Source organism: Lonchura striata, chromosome 1 (assembly GCF_046129695.1).
Source record: "Lonchura striata isolate bLonStr1 chromosome 1, bLonStr1.mat, whole genome shotgun sequence".
NCBI classification, from domain to species: Eukaryota; Metazoa; Chordata; class Aves; order Passeriformes; family Estrildidae; genus Lonchura; species Lonchura striata.
Genome location: NC_134603.1, coordinates 72,255,925 through 72,277,570, shown reverse-complemented (window position 1 = coordinate 72,277,570; position 21,646 = coordinate 72,255,925). Strand labels below are relative to the sequence as shown.

The 21,646-nt window shown below is 37.2% G+C and overlaps 1 protein-coding gene across 7 annotated transcripts in view; it reads left to right on the top strand.

The window, feature by feature from the left end:
* CTNND2 (catenin delta 2) overlaps window positions 1-21,646 on the top strand; it is a 641,711-nt gene that overhangs the window by 454,961 nt on the left and 165,104 nt on the right. The gene's annotated exons all lie outside the window — the stretch shown is intronic.

Sequence of the window (21,646 nt, the reverse complement as noted above, 5' to 3'; positions counted from 1 at the left end):
GCATGGGAGCAAGAAGAATGTAATAAAACAGTTCAGTGAAAATCCCCTCCGTGTCAGATTGCTTGTGCAGACTTTGCCAATAGTTAGTTCAGCCTGTGAATCACAGTGTTTGTTACACTAGAGGAACATTTATTTCTTCCTGAATTTCCCTGCCAGTTCTTGCTCACTGAAGAGCAAGTGAAAAGCTTTGGCTTTCTCTCCTGAGAAGCATTTCTGAGAGAAGAGAAAAAGAAATTATCATAGGAAGTATCTCAAAATGTATCAATGGCAAAATTGGGGAACAAACACTAAATTAGGAATAACAGATTGCCAGGACTAGATAAAGTTCATCCGAGAGTAGCAAGAACACTCAGAAACAAAAGAGCTAAACTGAAGGCTATAGTGTTTCTCTTTTAGCCCCCACAAAATGTCTAATAGGATGCATGTGTTCCAGATGGGCTTCCAAGTAGGTCTAGGCAGCTCAGATCTGTATCACATTTGCATCAGACTAATAGAAAAGTCAATCAAGAGCAGAACTGATTAGCTCATATACTAATACAATGTGGTGTGAGAGAAAAAAACATAGAGTTTTTAAAAAAGAAATTGTGATACCACACTGAAATCAGTTAAAATTGATTTGGGGTGAGTATGAAGTGATGTATATGGAAAAATCATGACTTCACATAGACATATGATGCATTGTAAGCCAGTATGAGGCATGAAGAGGATCTTGTGGTGAAAACAGGATCATTCCATTCAAATTGGGAAGTACGATGAGATGCTTGAGCGCATCCAGAGGAGGGCAACTAGGTTGGTGGAGGGCTTGGAACACAAGCCCTGTGAGGAAAGGCTGAGGGAGCTGGCATTGTTTGGCTGGAGAAAAGGAGACTCAGAGGTGAGCTTATTGCTCTCTACAACTCCCTGAAAAGTGGTTGTAGTCAGGTGGGGGTTGGTCTCTTTCTCCAGCCAACAACTGACAGAGCCAGAGGACACAGTCTCAAGCTGCATCAAGGGAAATATAGGTTGGATATTAGGAAGAAGTTTTTTACAGAAAGGGTGGTAAAGTTCTGGAATGGTCTTCCCGGGGAGGTGGTGGAATCATCATCCCTGGATGTGTTTAAGAAAAGACTGGATGTGGCACTCGCTACCATGGTTTAGTTGAGGTGTTGGGGCAAGGGTTGGACTTGATGATCTTTAAGTTCTCTTCCAACATAGTCATTCTGTGAATTCTGTGAAATGATTGTTTAGTGGTCAGTAACAAGATGCTGACAAGAAGTGCCTGAGATAACCTGGTAGTTCAAACCAGAACTGGTTTTCCTACTTTGTAGCATATAACTCAGAGTGGCATTTTTGACAACTTTGGTTTAGCTTTGCAAGTTCATTGCCATTTGAGATAGTCAGTCCTGAATTGCTTCCCAAATTTTCCAGTAGCATCTGCCTGTTTCAGATCTGTTTATCTTCATCAGAACTTCCTGCTGAAAACTTTCAAAGAATAAGCAGTCAGAGACCTTGGTTTTGATGAACTAACACAGTTCTTCAGGCCAAAAACCCAGATGATAACCATTGAACCATTCAAAACATAATGTGGGTTGATATTGCCATTTTCAAGTAGCATAAGCAGAGAATTAATTTATGCATTCTGTACTACTTTTTAGATACAAATGAAAAATTACGTTTTCATATCATGCATCAAGAATCAGAGAGAGCCCAGTCTTCTGCTACAGTTATTGTCAGAGCTACTATAAACTTTAATTTCTGGTGGAGTAAAAGGTTTTAGTCCACATGCAATTCTTCACAGTCTTCTTAAAATCTACCCCACCAGTGAAATACTTTTTTTTTACTAAAGGATCTTTCCTCCAACTCATAAAATTAGACCATTTTTATTAAATATAATTATTCAGATTTACCACATGCTGTCCTTTCTTCTAAGGAAGTGCTAGCCCTACATCAGTCATCTTTTGCTTTGTGAGTCATAAATGATGTTGAGAAGTGTGACCCAAACTGACTTTTAAATCATGTCTGTGGGTCTCGACGACCAACTGCCATTTTCTGTTCTGTCCTAACAGTGCCAGTCTAATTTAAAACATACCATTTATTAACAAATACAGTGACTCAGCTACACAATCCAAAGCACTGTTCAAAAATTAAAACTGTGGATAAAACTGAAGATTTTGGAAAAACATAATTTCTTTAAAAAAAAATGTACATTTGTACGCTACCCCATGCCTTCCCAAACAGCAAAACCAAAAAAAACCACCAACAAGCCTACTAGAAAATCTAAATACTCATTCACGCTATTTGTCGTAGAGATATATTTTAATGTCTTCACACTCCAGAGCAGAAAAAAAATCCATTAGCACACAGATTCTCACAGTCATTGACTGTGTGGGAAGATACAGATGGTTTTTTTTCCTTCATTGCAACAATAACACTAACAGCAGGAGCTGAAACATACTATGTCATGTCAACCTGAAAAAAATTAGGATTTAAGAATCTAATAATGTTGGGATTGCTCAGTGGTGCAGTTTGCTGACAGAATGTCATTGTGCAGGAATGGCATGTGCTCAGAGTTGAGTCGCTCTGGCAGTTGAAATACCCATGTTTCCCTATTAAGCCAGAATGCCAGCAGCTACCCCACTGGGGGCTTCTGTGTAATATATACACTCATCCCAATTTTTCTGTGGCACTGGGTGGTCAGAGAGCTGTATGGCCAAACAATTGAACTGAAGAAAATGAAGAAAAATACCTGGTAACCTGTCAGAAGCTTAGAATCTGCCAAGTTCAGTGGCTGTCTCACTGTGGCTAATTGATGCTATCTCACAGATTTAAATAATTATGTTGATATATTCTGTATTATGCTTAATTACAGTGTTTTAAAAACCTTAAAAGTTTGGGTTTTTTTTTTTTTTTTCTGAATAACTAAAGCATTAATTGTGTCAGTTTTCTATATTTTCTGGTACAGTGAGAAGGAAAGCAGAAGTTTCATGGGCAGATTTTTGATTTTATTGTGAAGAACTGCAAGTGTTTGCAGATTTTTGATTCATATATAGCCAGGGCTAAGAAGCATTTTAGAGTTAAATAGCTCCTTGTGCAAGTTTCTTAAACCTGATTTGAATTCATGGTCACAGGAATGTAAGTGAATCTAAATCTAAAACAAAAGTTTACATATAGAGATGTAATTGCATACACTGTCCATCTTGTTTCACTTGTGATAAATGAAAACTCACATAAGCACGTGTGGTATCAACAACAGGCAGTTGATATATTCCAAAATTCAGAAAACTCTCTAATAGATAGTGCAAATACAAGGCTGTGCTGTCCTTCTAAAAATTGGCTGTTCTTAGCTCACTTGTTTTGTGAGCAGGACACAGCTCACTTGTTCCCAAATGTCAACAGCCTATGTTAGAAGGCTTTGTATGGAGACAGCTCTTCAGTGCAGTGGCAGTGTCAGCTTGACCTCCTTCCTTTTGCAAAAATATTTTTTAAATGGCCGTGTTTGAAAATGTAAAGACTGTTGTATGTATTAGCTGTCAGTTTTCCAGCTACTTCAGATAATTCTGTTCTTGATTTAGCTTAAAAATATGCAAAGTATTTGAGCATCAGTATCATTTATAAACAAAATGAAATGTTGTTTTTTTTTTTTCCCTCTAAAATAGAAAAGGCATGTTAAATATATGCTAGAAAAACCTGATTTCAGGGTCCAGTTGAATGGTGCAGAAGGCATCTTCTGGTTTTGTACTTCTTTTGCTTAACCTCCATTGTATATATTTTTGCTTTTTCGAAGTTAATGGATGCTAAAGCTGGTGATTGTTTATTTTTTCCCCTATTTCTGTGTCTGGACAGCTGGACCTCATTATCTTCTAGTGTATTCCACAAGATCTAGCACTATTAATTGTCAGTTTTAATGTGCATGGAGAAATTTTAGAAAGGGAAAAGTGTCTGTAACTTCTAAGGATTTCTGTATCGGTACCTAGGATTCATCACTATTTAAAAGAGAAGAAAACTCATCCCTGCTACTTTCACATCTTTTACTGAAATAGTAGCAGATCTTCTATATGGAAAGTGAATATTTTGTTTAAAGAATAAAAGCTAGAATATAAGGTCATAGGGAAATGCAGAAATCCTAGTGATTAAGTGAACAAAGCTTTGAGCAGCACACATTTTCAAGCCTGACTGCACATTTCAGTGCTCCTTGTGGGTTTTTTATGGCATCACTTTCTTGTGTCTTAGGAGCTGCTGGTACAGCCTTGCCATCCTGTGGATGCATGTGTGCATCCTCAGCTCAGAAAGCTGTACCCTGACTGCAGTGTTCCACATCTAATTGCTGCTTCTCTCACTGGATCTTGCTGAGTTTAAATCTGGTAACTCCCTGCTCTGCACTGATGGATTGTTATATTTTCCATGTCCCTTTATCTACCAGTGCTAGGACAACATTCTTTGAGCAGATAGTTATATAAGGGTTTTGCTTCCTGTTAGGGAAGAGAGAATAGCTGGAAATTCTTTTGTCTACTTACCATGTCTGTGCACACCTTTGAAATGGAAATTAAGATATCAACAGATACTTGAAGGCCAGTTTGCTCTGAATATACCTTAAACCAAGTCTTTGCAGAAAGCAAGTAATTATTTCGTTTTTCTGTATATTCCTTTGGCTGGTCCTTAACTTCCAGCACTGTCAAATGAATCTCACAGAGAACCATAAGGTTTTTTTAACTGTATCACTGTCCTTGTCACTGAGCTGTGTGCTGGATGATCTTACTCACTTCTGAGGCCCCATCTGAATTTCAGCAATAGTGAAGCTTAAAACATCATTATGCATTCTTGTTCAAAATGGATCACATGAAAATATTGATAATTGGTTTTTACGTCCATTACTGCTCTAGGCAGTGCTTGAATTATCACAAACTTTCAGCTTCTGGATTTCATTGCAAATATTAAAAATCTTTTGTTTTTTAAAAATCCATGAGCTGTTACCTCTACAATGTGGGTTTTGCTGAAACAGTACCGGTCATTTCAGCAGCTACTTCAGTCAGTGCATTTCCAAGGGCTGGACAGCCTGATCCAGTCACAGTCCAAGTGGACAGATACAGGTTTCCTTCCAAAGGAATGCTGAGTAGCTTGGTCAGGCTCCTGGCTGAGCCACCCTCTTCTCTGAGGTTCATATGATATGTGGTTGTCACAGAGGATTATTTATCTTACTGTTGCCTGCTCATGAGTTTAAACAGGGCTTTGGAGCCTTTGATTCATGCCAAATCATCACAATGAAGTGTGATACAGTTCTTTGATAGAACACTCGGATGTGTAAGAAAATGCTCATCAGTCAGTCCAGTCGCACCTGGAGCTCGTGGGCAGTTGTCTGCCTACCAAAGGAACAGCCAGGCGGTGTGTTTTACACGGGCAAGGCTCGTGCCTTCACTGCCCAAATGGTGAAGTTACAAGCAGGTTTTCCTTTAAAGTCCTTATTTTGAAATGTGTAGAAGTGAGGAAGAAAGTAGGTCTGCAGTATGTCAATAAACTCTTAAAGAAACATTTGGCTCATGAGTTTTATGGTGCACCCAAGATAGTCTTGGAAAGACATAGAAGGTTTAATGTGGTAATAAATGTGTTCTTAACGATTACTCAACACGACTGCAAATAAAAGGTTGGAAATGGCTTGATTAGTTCAGTTTCTTATTTCCTAGGTGAGTGTTACCTCTCGATTGATACCCCATGGCATTTGTATAAAATTTTGTCCTCCTTCCAAGGTCAGTTAATTACTCATTAAATAGTCACACAGCTTATTTGATCTCCAACTCTCAAAAGTCTTCTCCAGGATAATGGAAAATTGCTTGTCATGTTTCTTGTTCTCTCACATTCACGTTTGACTTTCCTCATAAAGCAGCTCCCTGAGAGTCTGATGCTGTGCTTTGCATGGTTGTAGATACCATTTATGAGAAAAAGAACATTGGATAAAATGCAATGCCAAGCTATTAACACATAAATAGCGATTAATAAAATATATAGCAGTGAATATCAGTTAACAAAGAAACTATTTGATACTTTAATTTTGCTTTCACTTAGAATGAAATAAAAGATGCCATCTAAGTATATGTCTACAATATAAAAATCAAAATGTCTGAAAAGAAAATCTAGTGCTGAGAAATCATATTGATAAGTAAAATTTTGACTCTTCAAAATGTTACCCCTTATTGATACAGAAGGAAATCAGTTCCAAGGCCAGCAGCATTCTCTAGACATGTAAGCTTCTTATCTGGTTGTAGTGGATGATGAAAGTATTTTTAAGGAAGATGGTAGGGTGGGAGTAGTATTTAGATGTTTCCCAGTTGGTAAATGATTGAGACTGCTGAACAGATGGCAATGTATTGGCGAGTCTGGTGATTGGTATCACATAAATACTCAGCTATACTGTGTGTGTCTCCCAGGTCTGTTCAAGATTTGTCATTAAATTGCTCTTTAGTGTATGTAAAGCAAACTCCAAGTTTTCAGCCTCTGTATTGCTGCATAATTCCATTATCACAGGAAAAATCAAGAGTAAGTCTAACTTGCTAAAACAGTCATGAAACCACCCAGTTTCAATTATTCAGCTGTTAGAGTCATTCATGCATTTTGTCAACAATGTGGTAACAGATGAGGTAAAATGCTGACCTGAGGTGTGATTTTATTAATGGCTGTCCTTAGTGAGTATTTATAATTTACCATTTTGCAGCTGCATACACTGGGACTATTTTTAATAAGGTGAAGAATTTTTTCTTAAGCTTCTCTTTAGATATATATTGTGCCTATATTCTCCAATCAGTATCAGTTCTCAGAACTAGGATATGAGGATTCTATTCCAAGTAAGTTTAAGTTTTGGGGCAGAACAATGTAAATGAGAAACAGAACTTCTTTAGGCATGTGAAACAAACTGCATTTTACTAAGTTTCTCTCATTTTCTTTTTGCACAGTGCTTGCTTAACAAATGGTAGTCAATAATCTGCCTCTTGATGGGGTTTTTTTGTCTTATATCTTCACCCTCTTTAAAACCATTTCGGTCTAGTGACTACTCTGCACTTCTGTGGAAGCATTGATAATAACATTTTGCCCTGGAGTCAGTGATTTTTATGGCAAGGTCTCAAAAATATTTCAGAAGAGCCTTTCAGAAGGGCTGTTTTTAATAGGTAGCAAACCAGATGTATAAAGATATGCACTGACAAGGAAAAAATAACAATATATTTATGCCTCCCATTTCCTTGACTCTTGCTGTGCTTACTCTGCATGATCTCTGCCTGACCTACAGGGGTTTTATCCTAGTTTAATTCATGGAGTTTGTGGCTATGAGTATATTGCTTTGCTTTTATCTCATGTCTTCAAGCCATAACTCTTTATCTCCTAACTCAAAGCTGCGGGACTGAAGGCAAAGCTGATTTGCTTTCTTCTTTTCTCAGTGCTCTGATGTTCTGCAAAGAAAATTTGGCAGAGGTAAATAACTGTCAAAGAGAAAGAACAAGACAAACCTAGCAGATCAAGGTTTTCAAAATTGGCTGGTAATTTTAGGTGCATTCATTTTGGATGTGCAGTTGACAAACAAAGACTCACAGCCAGGCCCTTGTAATTTGGCAGCCAAAACCGTTAGCATCTTTTAATAAACTTGGCTACCATGCTATCTTTATAGATAGCCTGATTTTAAACAGCTGGCTAAAGTAAAATTTTATTACCAAAGGTAATTCAGTCTGTTGAAAAATATGACTATTTTTATTGTTCATGTGTTCTAATCTTAATTATAACAAGAAAAGTTTACCTTCAAAAAAAGGGTAATACTTGTCTTCTGACATGCCAGCTTTTAATTTCTGCTGTGTGGAACTCCAGTTCAAAGGGAACAGAACAGAAGGCTCAGCTGTTGTTGGCTTTGCAATGCAGACTGATGGGAGCTGCACAGCTGCAGCTGTAAGCAAACCTGGCTGGTGCTGGATTAGACCCAAGCCTGTCCCAGGAGCATCCTCCTAAGCAGCCCTGGGCCTGAAGGTCAAGCAGATTTTGCAGGCTCAGAACTAGTTAGCCATGGTCTCCCTCCCTCCCTCCCTGCTTCTGCCAAAGAAAGGGCTCCCTCAGTATTGGACTGCATCACTTCTGAGACGGGGCAGCTTCGCAGGGCATCTTCCGTTTTCCTTGCACTTTCGAAACCTGAACAGGCAGTGTTTATATAGTGTCAAGACAGTAGCTGATGCATCATTTATATGTCTGAATAAAAATCCTTTTATTATCCTAATTTAGGATGTATTTCCTTATCTTAAATTTTAATCAGGCAGAACTTGCCTAGTTGTATGTATTCTGAAGAAAGCAGTTAGTTGAAATAGATACTGCTGATTTGTTTTTCTCCGAGACCTGTTTTATCAGTTGCTCTGAATTTTTGTTGAATTTCTAGGACATCTCCTCCTATGTTCCAGCAGCAGCAGTCCATGACTGATTAGTATGCAGAGATCATTTTGGTCCTGGTCTTGCCTAATAGTACTAACCTCAAAATAAAAAGTTAATTAGAGCAAGTGAAGTTATTAAAAGTCCCTGTGTGATTTAAAAGATGAAGTCTATGTTTTTTCAGGAGAGTCTTAGGCATTTGGAAACCTGATTAAATTAAAATCCTTTATCAAGTTACATGAACATAGACCTTTGGCTTTAAATCATCTTGCTGATTTTGAAAATCTTAGACTCTTTCCTCATCTCGCACAATAAATGGCAATCCTTTGCAGGTGAAATTCACCACTTGTAGCTATGGAGGAGTACAAGGACATCCTCACCCAGCAGCATATATTTAGTCAAATTTTTCACAGAACCAAAGAGCACTTCTGATAACAATTCATTTAAAATTACCATTATTTAGAAACAGGTTAAAACACAAGAAAGTTTCTTTGGGTTTTCTTTTTTTTTTTTTTTAATTTTAGTTCTTTACTGTCAGGAGAGACTTCATGACTGTTTGTGTTATGGTTGAGATTACATTTTGCAGCCCAGATATATAACTGACACCCAGCACATCATGGGCTTTGGCAGGAGAAGAACAAGTTGTATCAGAGGGTTGCTGAGGGAGGCAGAGCCTCTCCTCCAAACTCAGTGTTAATATCAAGCACAGCAGTACTCGGGTACCATTGTCCACATATGTATTGTCTGAATTTGCCATAGAAAATGAGTTTGGTGTGGTAGTACCAGGGAAGTAGCTGTCCATAAGAGTCCCAGTTGCTAAATCCTCACTAGGAAACCAAAGATTAAATGAGCCTGGAGACTGATTTGTGTTTCACCTACAGTGACTCTCATCAGTGGATATAGATTGACTGTGCTTAAGTTAGTGTAAGAAATGCCAGACAGTATGCATTTTCTTTCTGAAAGAAACTAATACACAGAATGGGAGAATGAATAATCTGCAAGCTGCCCTTGGTGAGGGAAATGAGATGCAGTGATGGGGGAGGAAGGAGCTGTGAAGGATATGGAACCACTTCTAGTGAAGTGGACAAGAGACATCTCAAATCCTTCAAGTATTTTGCTTATCTTTAGCGAAAGTATCCTGAGATGCTTGTGGTGGTACAGATAGTATTGAATTCATACTCTTGTTTTATATGTACTAGCTTGGTAACATAATAGGTGTTTAATGCGGCTCTGCCCGTCTCCCTTTTTCTACTTGTCTAGAATATCCTTGGTGTTTAAGAACAGCCCTTATGTCATCTTCTTTATTAAAGAATGTGCTGCAGAAATTATGCTAATTAAGCTGGAGTGTAATTATGAGCTAGAAAGATTATTTCACAGTCAGAATTGAATTGTTGTAGATAAATGTGCATTAACTTAATAGTGTGAAGCTAATTAGTTTTGCTATTTACTTGTAAAAATTAAAAAAAAAGATGTAATCAGTTATACAAGAGCTTGAGAAATGAATATATTGCAAAGCCAATGGGGACCATATTCCGAATCTCTCTTTAATTATTGTTTTGCTAGAATTTTTTCTTAGTTTTCCTATTCTTAACTTGCAATGGACACAACTAGCTAATTAACAAACTTTATTTCTATTTAAGATATATATTATGCAACCAAAATGAGTGGTTGCCAGTTTGACAGTTATGTATCTGCAACTCATACTAAAGCAGTATCTTGTACTCTCCACAAAAGTTAAGTTATTTTGGATCTCTTAATTTGTGTAGAAAATCTTAATTTGTGTAGCAAATTAAACTAGAGACTATATTTTCTGTATATATCTAACTTTAATTTTTGTATTTGTCAGCCAGCTCACATTAGTCTTTAGCACGGCTTTAGGAAGGAAAGAACAAAGTTCTTTCATGCTCAGATACATCCACTAAATACCTCTTATATTACTGCAATGTGTATTCATGGTACAGTACTGAGAACAAAGAAGGCAGAATTACTTGACCCCCATCTAAAAGACTGAAGGCCTTGAGGTGTTTGCAAACAAACATGTAATTTTATTTGTTCCAAAAATACTCTTTATATCTGTATGTCTCAGGTGTTCACAAGTGTGAAATGAAGGCTGCAGAACATTCTCCTTAATGTGTATAAGTATCAGCTTCTGGGAAAATCTAATACAGTAATTTGATTTGTGCATATAAATTTATATATATTTTTTTTTCTAATCCACCTCTGAGCATAATATTCCTTCCATTGACTTCAGAGTGAAAGAGACTCCAGTAAATTAAAGTAGTGATTAAAAAATGCACTATCAAACTGAAGTCTGGTGTGCTCTGAACTTCATGTGCTGTCTTGCCTGCAGGGCTTTAATGTATGATCATCTTTCTTTATGCTGAAATGAAAAAACACAGAAGAGGGCCATATTTTTATGAAACAGAGAAAAATAATTTCGATAGCCTATATAGTGATTTCTCCCCTAATAAATAAATAATACCAGATATAATATCCTCTGTTGCAGTACAGTTCCATGGCTTTTCCACAGTGAGTTTTAATGAAACTGGATATCAGTTTCATTTTTATCAAGTTATATCAAGAACACTAGCTCCTATTTGAATTTGTATTTGCCATTAGAACAAAACTTATGAACAGCAAGTATTGACACAAACCTAAATTATCTCAGACTTTTCCAAATTCCAGTCTCCCTCATACAAACAGCACAGATGAAAATCTGTGAACTTTGTCATGTTTGAAATTAACTTTGTAATTTGCAACAAGAATTTGCAATATGAATTTCCAAATCATACATATTTTTCCTAACATGACCAAAAATGTAAAATGAAGGATGAAATATGTGTAAAAAACTTTTTTTTTTTCTGCTTGAAGGATTTTATAGATGCAGTTGATGCTATCAGTTGAGCAGAGAGGGAAGAGTTTCAAAGTTTGAAGGAGTGGTGTTGTCCTTCCAGTTCCAATAAGGAAATGTGGAGGCAAAGATTAGCAAAGTCTGGAAGAAATCAGCATACAATTCATACTCTGTACTTCTTGCTGCTGGCAAAATATATTGCAAGGTGTCACTCACCAACTAAGTTGTTGGATCAGTGAAAGTAATGGGCACTGGAATTTAGTATAGCAGATGAAAAATCCACCTGAAACATGTTACATGGAAATAAGCACCATATAAGTAGCAACTGAGTAAAACATGAGTAACTCATTCTTTTTCTGTCAATAGCTGTACTTCCACTGGCTGAGGAAAGCTTTTTGATAGATTGAGGCACATATTTTCCTTTAATATATTCAGGTTTCAAAGGCCCCTTTAAGATATTGATTCTGATTTCCAAATGACAGATCCTTGGCAGTATATCTGTCATTCGTTAATAAGGGCAATTGCCTTGAGTCAGTACCATTATTATTGTCTCCAGTGGGTTTATTAGATACATGCAGTGTTTAACAGTTCAGCTGGAAACGTTTCTGTAGAAATGCTGTACAGGAAATTCTGCAGCCTCATTCTTTTACTCAAGGATAGAAGAGTTACGTCCCCATTGTATCCTGACAGGATGGCAATTAAGGGAGGAGCTACTTTTCCTCATTCAAAGAGTGTTTTTCTGTGAGCTGGATTTTACTCAGGTAAAACTATCAAATATACATGTGAGATGTTTATTTTAGGTTCTTTTAAAAGATGCAGCCTACTTCTGCGCTAAACTCTGAATATTGTCCCTGTAATTTTTTTTTTCTGATTCAGCTTTTGCATTAATTTTAGTAAGATACTTCCTGGTTTCAGCTGGGATTAATTGTTCTTAGTCTGCTTTTGTTGCTGATACGTATGTTCAGGGTTGTGGGTTTCTCTGGTGTTGACAAGCACTTGGTAGTACTTTAACCACTGACAAACTCATCATTCTTCTGCTGGCTTTTGAGTCATTGTGAAGACTCTGGGTTATACTGTAGCCCAAACAGAGATCAAAGACACTACCACCCTAGATAGGCAGCTAGAAATCATCCTTTCTCCATTTATTTCCCCCTTTAAGTGCTGAAGTACAGCCTTGTTTTCTCAGTATTCAGAAAAGTGGGACATGTATTATGCATATTGATGCTTTGTGTAGAATAGGACGAAATTGAAATACCCAGTTAGCAACAGCAATACCAATAACAAAAAAGCACTTTTTCTGAAAGAATATGTGACAGATCTTCTTTCATTGTTGTTATTATTTGTAAACTGAAACTGTTGTTAGTTTATATCAACAGAATCCAAGACTGATTTAAATTCAAGCCAATTGATGGCTACAAGAAGCCATCCTTAGTTTAAGCAATGGATGTGGCAGCGTCCATGCCAAAGAGCAGGAGGGTCACAGTCAGAGGTCGGCTTTTGTAGCCCAGAAGGTCTCTTCTTGTCCTGCACTCTCCTGAAGTACTGTCCAGATTCTCTGCATTTTTTATATACTTGGAAACCTTTTGCAGTTAGCTAAGTGTATCAGTTTCTCTGGGTCCCAGGAGTTGAAAACCAGGACTGAGGATTTAATAGCAGCCATTTTAGCTTTTGCCTTTTTTTTCCCCCTCTATCAGAAAGTCATGTAAGCACTGTCTCTCTTTACCCATGCTTGGCATGAAGATGATGATGCCTATGTAGTGCATTAGAAGAGTTCCCTCGAATTTCTACAAAGTTTTGAAGATTAAAAGCATGTGATGGGAAGTAGGAATAGTATTTGAATATCACTACTCATTGTTGTTGGATATTTTTTCTTCAATCGAACAGCTTTTATTTGAGCAATTTTTTAACAATTTAACTCCTCTGTTGTAGATTCCATGAACTTTCTGTCTTGTGAATGTCAAGTATGTCTTGCACTATTGCATTGCTTTGGTGGTTGTACATTAAGGTACATTCAGGAGATCAGTTTTTCCATGCGTAATGGAAACTGAAATAAAGGCAGCACAGGAAAACCACTAGTCTGTATTTCCCTTTGACAAGAAAAGCAATGTCAAGTGCATTTACAGTATTCTACAGCTTGCAACTTTAGTGAACAGAATTAATTCCTCAGTTTTTCCAAAAGACTGAATAGGAGTCTAGTTGTAAGAAAAGAAAATTAATACTGTTTGTTGCTTCTCTTTTTTAAAATTCAGTATTAGAAATTTATGTAAGTTTTTTTTTCTTAGCTTTCCAGAGTTGGTGTTTCAGGACAAATTCTGGCCTTACCAAGTCATAGTCTTTTTATCAATATCTTGAGCCACTGTTAAGTTTTACTGTTTAATATTCATTATTAAACATCAGATGAATGCCTATTACAAACAGTTGACTGTGCTGAGGGAAACAGGGAGTGCTGGTAAATGTCGCATAGATAAGAAGATGCCTGGTATGTATGTATGTATGTATGTATGTGTGGGGATGAGAATGGTTTGGATTTCTACTGTGCAACAAGAAAACAAGGCAATAGTGCACTCAGTGGAGTAATCATTTAAGGACTGAGATAACATGATATTTAGGATTAAGACCTTCTGTTAGTTTAGATTAACACCTTTTCCTGGTGCCCCACCCCAGTTTGTGCTAAACTGTATGCTCTGTTGGAATTTCCTGTTTTCTGCTGTTCGCACACACAGAAAACACCCAGTTTCTAGTATTGGTGGTCTCTGCTTTCCCTGTGGCAGACTCCAGGTTACCCAGGCAGTGGTAGGTCCAAGCCTTACATTTGAGAACATAAGAGAAACATAAGAGAAAGTTTAATTGTTTCTTGATTTGCCTAAACTGTAAAAAGTTTGACTTTGTCATCCCTGCTGAAAAAGGGTAGAAGCAGTTTTCCTGTCACTGCCATCGAACTTGAGATCTGGAGCCAGAAGCTTGATCAGGCAAAGAGAGCAGCAGGGAGAGACAAACCATGTGTTGTCACGTCCCTTATTGTGAAACTCATTCTGCTTAATAGCACAACATTGAAAATCTTTGACTGGAGAGAGGTGGAATGCCTCAAAACCTTTCAGGAACCTTTGTGGTTCTGGTTATTTCAAAAAACAATGTAGATGCCTTGAGCCTGTCAGGGAATATTTTGTGTGCCAGCTTCCCCTCCTGCAGATGAGTGTGGTTTAAATCATTAACACTGGTGCTGTTAGGCTAATATTTAAATGCTCCTGTTGGTTTTTGTCACTTTCTCTTTTTGTAGCTGCAATGTTTAGATGTTATCATACATGTAGGGAAATAAAATAAATATCTTCCTCTCTATAATGCTTCTCCCATTTTCCTAGGGAAATCAGGGGTTTGTGGATTACCATTTGTTCCTTAGAAAGGATACAGTTCTTTATGGGTATCTCTCTGTATGAGACTATAGGAGCAGGGTCTCAAAAGCCTTTTTTTCTCCTGTTGTTGAAATACAGAACAGTTTAGGAGCCTCTGAGTGGGAACAGTAGTTCCAGAAAAGGAGACAGCTTTGAGTTATGGGTCTGTGGAGTTGGAAAACCTCTGAAACTTCAGAGAAAGGCATTAAAGTAAATAATTCTGTCTGACAGTGTAAGTCAATGACAGAGTCAAGGCTGGAATCCCCTAGGTCTGTGTACTGTTCTAATCTCCTGCCTATATTTCCACCTTTCTGATCTATGAGGAAAGCATATGTGCATCTGTAGCAGCAGTGCTGCCAGTGAATAACATTTCACAATCTCCTGGAATCTGCCCTGTGATGTGTGAACTCATGTAGATGGAGGGAGTCCAAGTGTAAGCTGGTCTCCCAGGGAAGGGTTAACATGGCATATTTTCACAGCTGCAATATATTAAGCTACTGTAAGGCCCTTTGGTAGTTGGAGGTCAGAAAAATGTTATTCATCACAGGGAAGAAGAAGAAAAATTAGGCAGCTTAAAGGCATCTTGATAGCTTAGCTAATTTGCCCCTTGCTTTCCCAGAGGCAGTCCCTGTATATGCAAATACCTGCAGAGGAACAGAGAAAACAAGTTTTTCAAGACTTTCAGCTCCACAGCCCCAAAAGACAAATACCACTAAAACAAACTAAACAAACCAAGTAATACAAATGGGAAAGTAAGAGATAGTCTAAAGCACTGAAGTCCCTGCTCCAAACATAGTCCAGAGGAGAGATAACATTGTACCAGGTGCTGAGGGTATAGTTACCTCACAGTACAGGCAACTTTTTTCATAAGAATAAGAAATGCAAGCTCCCTCACAAGTGTGATAGAATTTATATATAGATCAGTATCAATATAGAGTGAAAAAATATTTCATAAATGTTCATAAAAACATTTTCATTAAAAAGACATTTGTAAATGAAATTAGAACCTTCAGTAGATAATACTTATTCCTCTGTATATAATCATGTTGTATTGAAGGCAGTAACCTGGAGCTATAAACAGTAACACATGGTTCATTGTCATTAGATAATCTTTACTCAACTGAATCATATTTAAATTTTTTTCCTATAAATTAAATTTTCACAAAATCTAAAGACGGTTCAGCTCCAGGCCATTTGTTACATTGAAGTAGTTCTCATCTTGCCTCTTCACATGTTCACTTAGAGTATTTTTAATTCTAAAATCTAAATAGCAGAAGAGTGATGCCTTATCAGAGGAAATGTAAAGGCTACAAAGGCAGAACTGCAGGAGGGTATATCTGCCATTGTACAAGTCAGGTTTAGCCCTTTGCTGTATTCAAGATGTAATTTTTTGAAGTACTGGATTAACCCTGAGACCCCAGGTTTATGGTTGTGTAAGGACCTGGGACATGCTGAGTATCTCCACTGCTGCTTGGCAGAGCCAGGCAAGAATCCTGTGCATCTGATATATCACATCCTTCTCTGCACCTCAGTAGCAGACACAAATATATTGTAAAATCCACATTGTGCTGAATCTGTGTAAGCACTACTGCATGGCAGTTTTAGTTTAGGCTGCATGAAAGCATAAACCAAGGAAAATGTCATAACCCAAGAACAACATCCAAGTTTTTGGCAGGAGTGCCAGATACTTTTACAGCTGTTTTACATACAATTATGTTAAATTTGAAAAGCTCTAACAAGAGCAGCTTTTCAGAAAATGTAAAGAGCTCTTTTAGAGGAAGAAAAAAATTATAAAGATTTGCATGATTTCAGAATCACAGGTTTGGTTAGATGTTCATTAGTCTGTATGATTGTGGATTACCTGTGATCAGCCTTAGGGAGCACACCACACAGGCTACAGTTTTCAGGCTGGAATAAACAATAACATATTCCTTTGTTTCATAAGAACTTAACATTTTTATTCATAGAAGATACATCTTCAGTGCCTTTTCTCTGTCATCCTTCTGGTGCTTCCAAATTTAGACTAAACTATGTCAGATTATTTTGTTCCTTTTTCAGTAAGGTTTGGTTTATCTAATTTGAAAGGACAAAAAGAGAAACATAGGGAGCTGTCTGCTGATAAGGGTTCATTTCTGTCCTAAAGGGTTTGCATTAGACCCAACAGGCTAGTACTATATCTTGTAGTTGGTTATGTGTTGTTTATGTCACCATGGGTCTGAGGATGATGATCAATTGCTTGTTATAGTACATTCCTTGGATCAAGTTTGATTAGGGAAGTGAGTATGAGGGTTTTCCAAGGTGAGAGGAAGAGAGATTGACATATCTATTTTGTTTTCTAAAATTGAGTGCTGAAGCTAGCCAGTATTCATATGTTCCATTTTCAAAGCAAGTATAGTGGTTCTGCTTCCTCTTAAACTGTAGGAGATCATTCAGAGCGGGCTGGCAGTCTCTGGCTATGTGTGTGCATATATATGGAGAACTGTTTGAAAAAGAGAAAGTACTTCAAGGAATCACTTCAAATTTAACTCACAATAAATTAAGTGAAACAAGTCTTCATTCTTTTGTGTTTGACCAACTGTCAGAGCACCACAGAAAGAAAATGAGGAAATGAGCTGTTAGATGGCTCCTTCCTCTTTATATCATATTCATTTTCTGTGGATTATGTTTAAGTATTCTTGATTTCTTCTGCTAGCTGGGTTTAACGTCTTATCTTTGTTTTTTTTAAATGTACCAAGAAAAATCCTTAGACAGAGATTCTTGTAGTATTGGTATATTGCCTTCTAAATATTTTAATAGAAGTTAATTTCTCCCTTTAAACACAGAAGCTAGTTCTTTGATCTTCTCTTGGGTTTTTTATTAGTTCTCCTTGTGTTTGATCCTGAGCTACATGTAGTTTGTTCTCTTTTAGTACTACTAGAAAACCATTTTCACAGATCTCCTTTCTGAAATGAGGGAAAAGAGACTTTCAGACTTTATTTATTGAATTGAGGGAAGAAACAAAGAGAAGGGTCTATGCCTGTAGGCATAAATTCAACAGGAAGTCTTTTAGACTGGCGTTAGCAATGCACAATGTATGTGAGGTAAAAATTGAGGAAATATTCTTAGCACAGATTGAATTGCCTTTGCCTCTGAGCACCACTTCATGTGTGAAAACCTTTCCTTAAGACTGTTTCACGTGCATATTAAGACAACCAGGAACACACAGATGAGTTTGGTTTAAGCAGTCTTGTAATAAAAAATTGTGCATTCTCTTTCTTTGGTAAATGCTTGGTGGTAGTTCAGTCTCTGTCAAGCATATGGTTCCTTATAGCGGGAGTCTTCACAGCGCTGCCTTTGGGGAATGCTGCCGAGACAGGAATAGCTCTGGGTGTCAGTGCTTGCCTATGCCAACTGGCTGATCAGATGTGAATGTTCTGCTCTAATAATATAAATCAGAAATAAGAACCCAAGCTCTCGTGAGATTCACTATGACCAATGGCTGGAGAGTAGACAGAGCCATCACACTTGTTCTTCCAATGCTTTGCAGAAGCAATCAGTATCCTTAGTTACCAGCTGGAGACCTGTGTTTTAAAAACTCACTTAGGAGCCTTTTTAAAATCAGTGCAGATATACACGTAACAGGATTTTTAGTTTTGCTTTTCTCTGTATCATCAATATTTTCAGTAGCTGAAGAAGAAAATTATGGCATAATTGAAGCAAATATTCAGATGCAGTACATCCTCTGTGTTCAACAGCACCTCTAAGTGAACCCACAGAGCCAATGCACCCATATGTATTACAAACAATCTCTTTTAAGTTTGCATCCCTTTTACTTCCTGGCGCATGTGTGTGATATGGTAGCAGGAGCAGGACTTGTTATCAGTGCCTTACTTGCACTACCCAAGTCAGCCTGGATTTCTAGGTGCTACTGCTTCTATGTCAGAGTTGTTGTGTCTTGTGTAGAACACCTTGTTGATTGTTTTCCATTGTTCATAGTATGATGTAGCCTTTTGTGATAACTCTAGGCATATATATTGCCAGTTTGCATAGAGCTTTGAGTTCCCCTTTGGATCCTCTTCCACTGCAGGAGCAGTAGTCTGGTGTAATCCTTGGAACATCTGTCTTAGTCACCACTTCAAGCTAAAACCTTCTACAGGATTCAAAATTAGATCAATCCTACAATCCTAGAGGGCAGTTTCCATCAAAGAAGGAAGGTTAGAACACATTGGTGTGTTCCAGTCAGTCTCCACAGATGAGGATGCTTCCTAGAAAAAAATGTACTTTCAGAACCTGCCAAAGTATTTTGAGTCCACAGCAAATGCTGCTTTCCAGACAAACTGTGAAGTTCTTGAACAGCTGGGATTCTCTTGTGAACAAACTCACTGCCACCTGAAGCCTTTGGCTGACCTAAGTGGATTAGTGTTCTTATTCCAAGGAAATCAGGCGAGTGTCAGATTAGCAAAAGATCTTGCATGTACAGCTACTACATTACTCTTCATTTTTGGATCAACCACACAGATACTTCGTTAACATTCTCAAAATGCCATGCATCTCCTCAGATTTACTCTAGCCATTCAGCTTGTTTCACCATCTGTGTGGGTTGCCTCACTCAGATTTTGCAAGCATGGTGATGTTTTAATTAGGGACATAGGCTTAGATAGTGTTTGTTTAGGATGTTCACTGATTTCAAATTCCGCTTAATTCCACTTTATAATTTTACTAAATGTGAGTTTTTTCAATTTGCATGTGGCACAGTATCAGATGTTTCACAGAAATCAGGTAGATTGGATTTTCATTTACCTTCTACTTTCTTTTAGTCTTATCTGTGTCAAATACTGACTTTACTGCTTTTTGTTGGTAGGGAGTAAAAGATCACTTAATTCTAGCTCTTTCCTACTACTTGTTACTTTTTGTTTGGCTCTGTATTTTAATACATATTTATTTGTCATTTAGGTATGCATGCTTGGATGCATGGCCTGGATGTTCCCCCACATCTATGCAAATTGTTCTACATACATTTTGTTACTTTGTCTTTGAGGAATACCAGTCCTCCTTCCTTCTCCAGGTGTCCGCCAGATGACTTCATTAAGTAGCCTTTCTGACTTTTCATAATAAGGCTAAATTAAAAAAAAAAAAAAAAAAACAACATATTTAAGTTTTTTAAATAAATGTTAATAGAGCTGCAAACTTGATGTTCTTAAAAGAAAAATCCTCTTTCTCATTCTCACTTTTTTCCACCTATAAAGCACTTATATAAGTAAAATCAAAAATTTAGGCTCCTGGAAACTACTCTTTCTTGCCCTGAAGGCAGCTGAAATCATCACAATTATCCAGACAGCCCTAACTGTTGACAGAAGTTTTTGTTTATTTTATGTAGCTACTGTATTTCATTTAGAAACTACTAAAAATACAATGATCTTAGAGACCATCTGCTTAAAATGACAGTGCATACTAGGGATAAATTTTTAAACTTCTTTTCCTGCTTTGTTCATTATCTCTCCAAAAACTGGTTACTTAACAAACTCAGTATTCAGTGCTAAGGGCTTCTATTCTGAATGGATTTTCTACTTGCATCCAATGTGCACATATCCATTTGCAACAACTATTCATACCTCACTCACATGCTGACTGCTTTGGGAGATCAGAGGGTAAAAGTAGGGAAAGCCTTGTTTTCATACTTAACAAGGTTTTTACTTAAGCAAAGAGACTTCAGATGTAGAGACTTCAGGCAGAGACTTCAGTCCCTCGGAACAATTAACTATTCCTTTGATGAAGGGACCTTTTTCCTTTTGCTCCTTCATTGACTGTTCTGTTCTGGATCACAGAACGTGAGGAAGAAAAACCTGAGCAGATGGTTAGAGCCCATAATGTACTACTGCATATAATGGGCCTTTTGTTTAGTTTGGTTTTGGATGGATTAAGTAGCATGCATGTTGAAAAGGAGGAAATTTCCAAGAGAATTTATCGGTAGAAGTTCCCACATGTCAACATGTAGTGTAGTCTTGTCATTCAAGCTGTTTTCTACCGATATTTTGTGTGATCTCCAAAATACTCACCACCTGCATTTGGCATCTAAGATTGAAAATGAGAATAAATTAGAAATGAAGATAGGATAATTAATTTGTCTTCACTTAGGTTATAATTTGTCTTCACTTAGGTGATTAGATTTTGCTTTCATTTCTTATTTTTGTTTCAACAAAAAATTTGGAAGATGTCTTTGGTTTGTTTAGAGCTGTTTCTATAGAATGCAGGTCTAATAGGTTTGAAGAACCTGTTGAGAAGTGTTAATATTGTTTATCGAAAGAAAGCAAACGTAAGAGGAAGCTATCCTGTCAGATAACATTGCTTCTATGGTCTCTAGCAATTCAAACATAAAAAAAGTGCACCCAGCGAATCCCTTCCTTTTCACCAGTTGACACTCATGGTAAGCTGGAAGTGTGATGTTCACAATCTTTGGCTACTGGTGTTTGTAGCCTTTCCTGATACCTTTTACGATGTTCTCTAACATCTCTAAATATCAATTAAATGTTAAAATCTTCTTGAACCTATGAAGATATCTCTTGCAGAGATTTCCAACAGTCTGTGTTATCTAAAAATTAATTCAAATAGTCCATATGTGATTTATTACTACATCTTTATGGTTTCTTTGTATTAAATGTTTAATGTGAATTCTAATATTTGTGAATTAACTTACATTTTGTCAGAGGACAGATAACCAATGAAATTCTGAGTGTTTTTTTTACATCTCATATTTATATTCTGAATCTCCATAAAGATATAACTGTAGTGACAACTCTCAGTCTGACAAACATCACGTATGAGAAGAGAACAGACAATCCCTCTGCTCTGTAGCAATTCATTATTATTGTAAAATAAGTCTTCCTTCCCTGAACTGTCATGCAGAATTGTTGTATTTAAAGTGTGCTTCGGACAGATTGGAGAGATGCTGTGAATTCCTCTAGTGACATATACTTGTCCTCAGTGCAGAAAAGTCCTTATAATTTAGGAAGGAGACTAGTGATCAGTATTATTTGGTCCAAATATTATAGGTGGAGTGTGA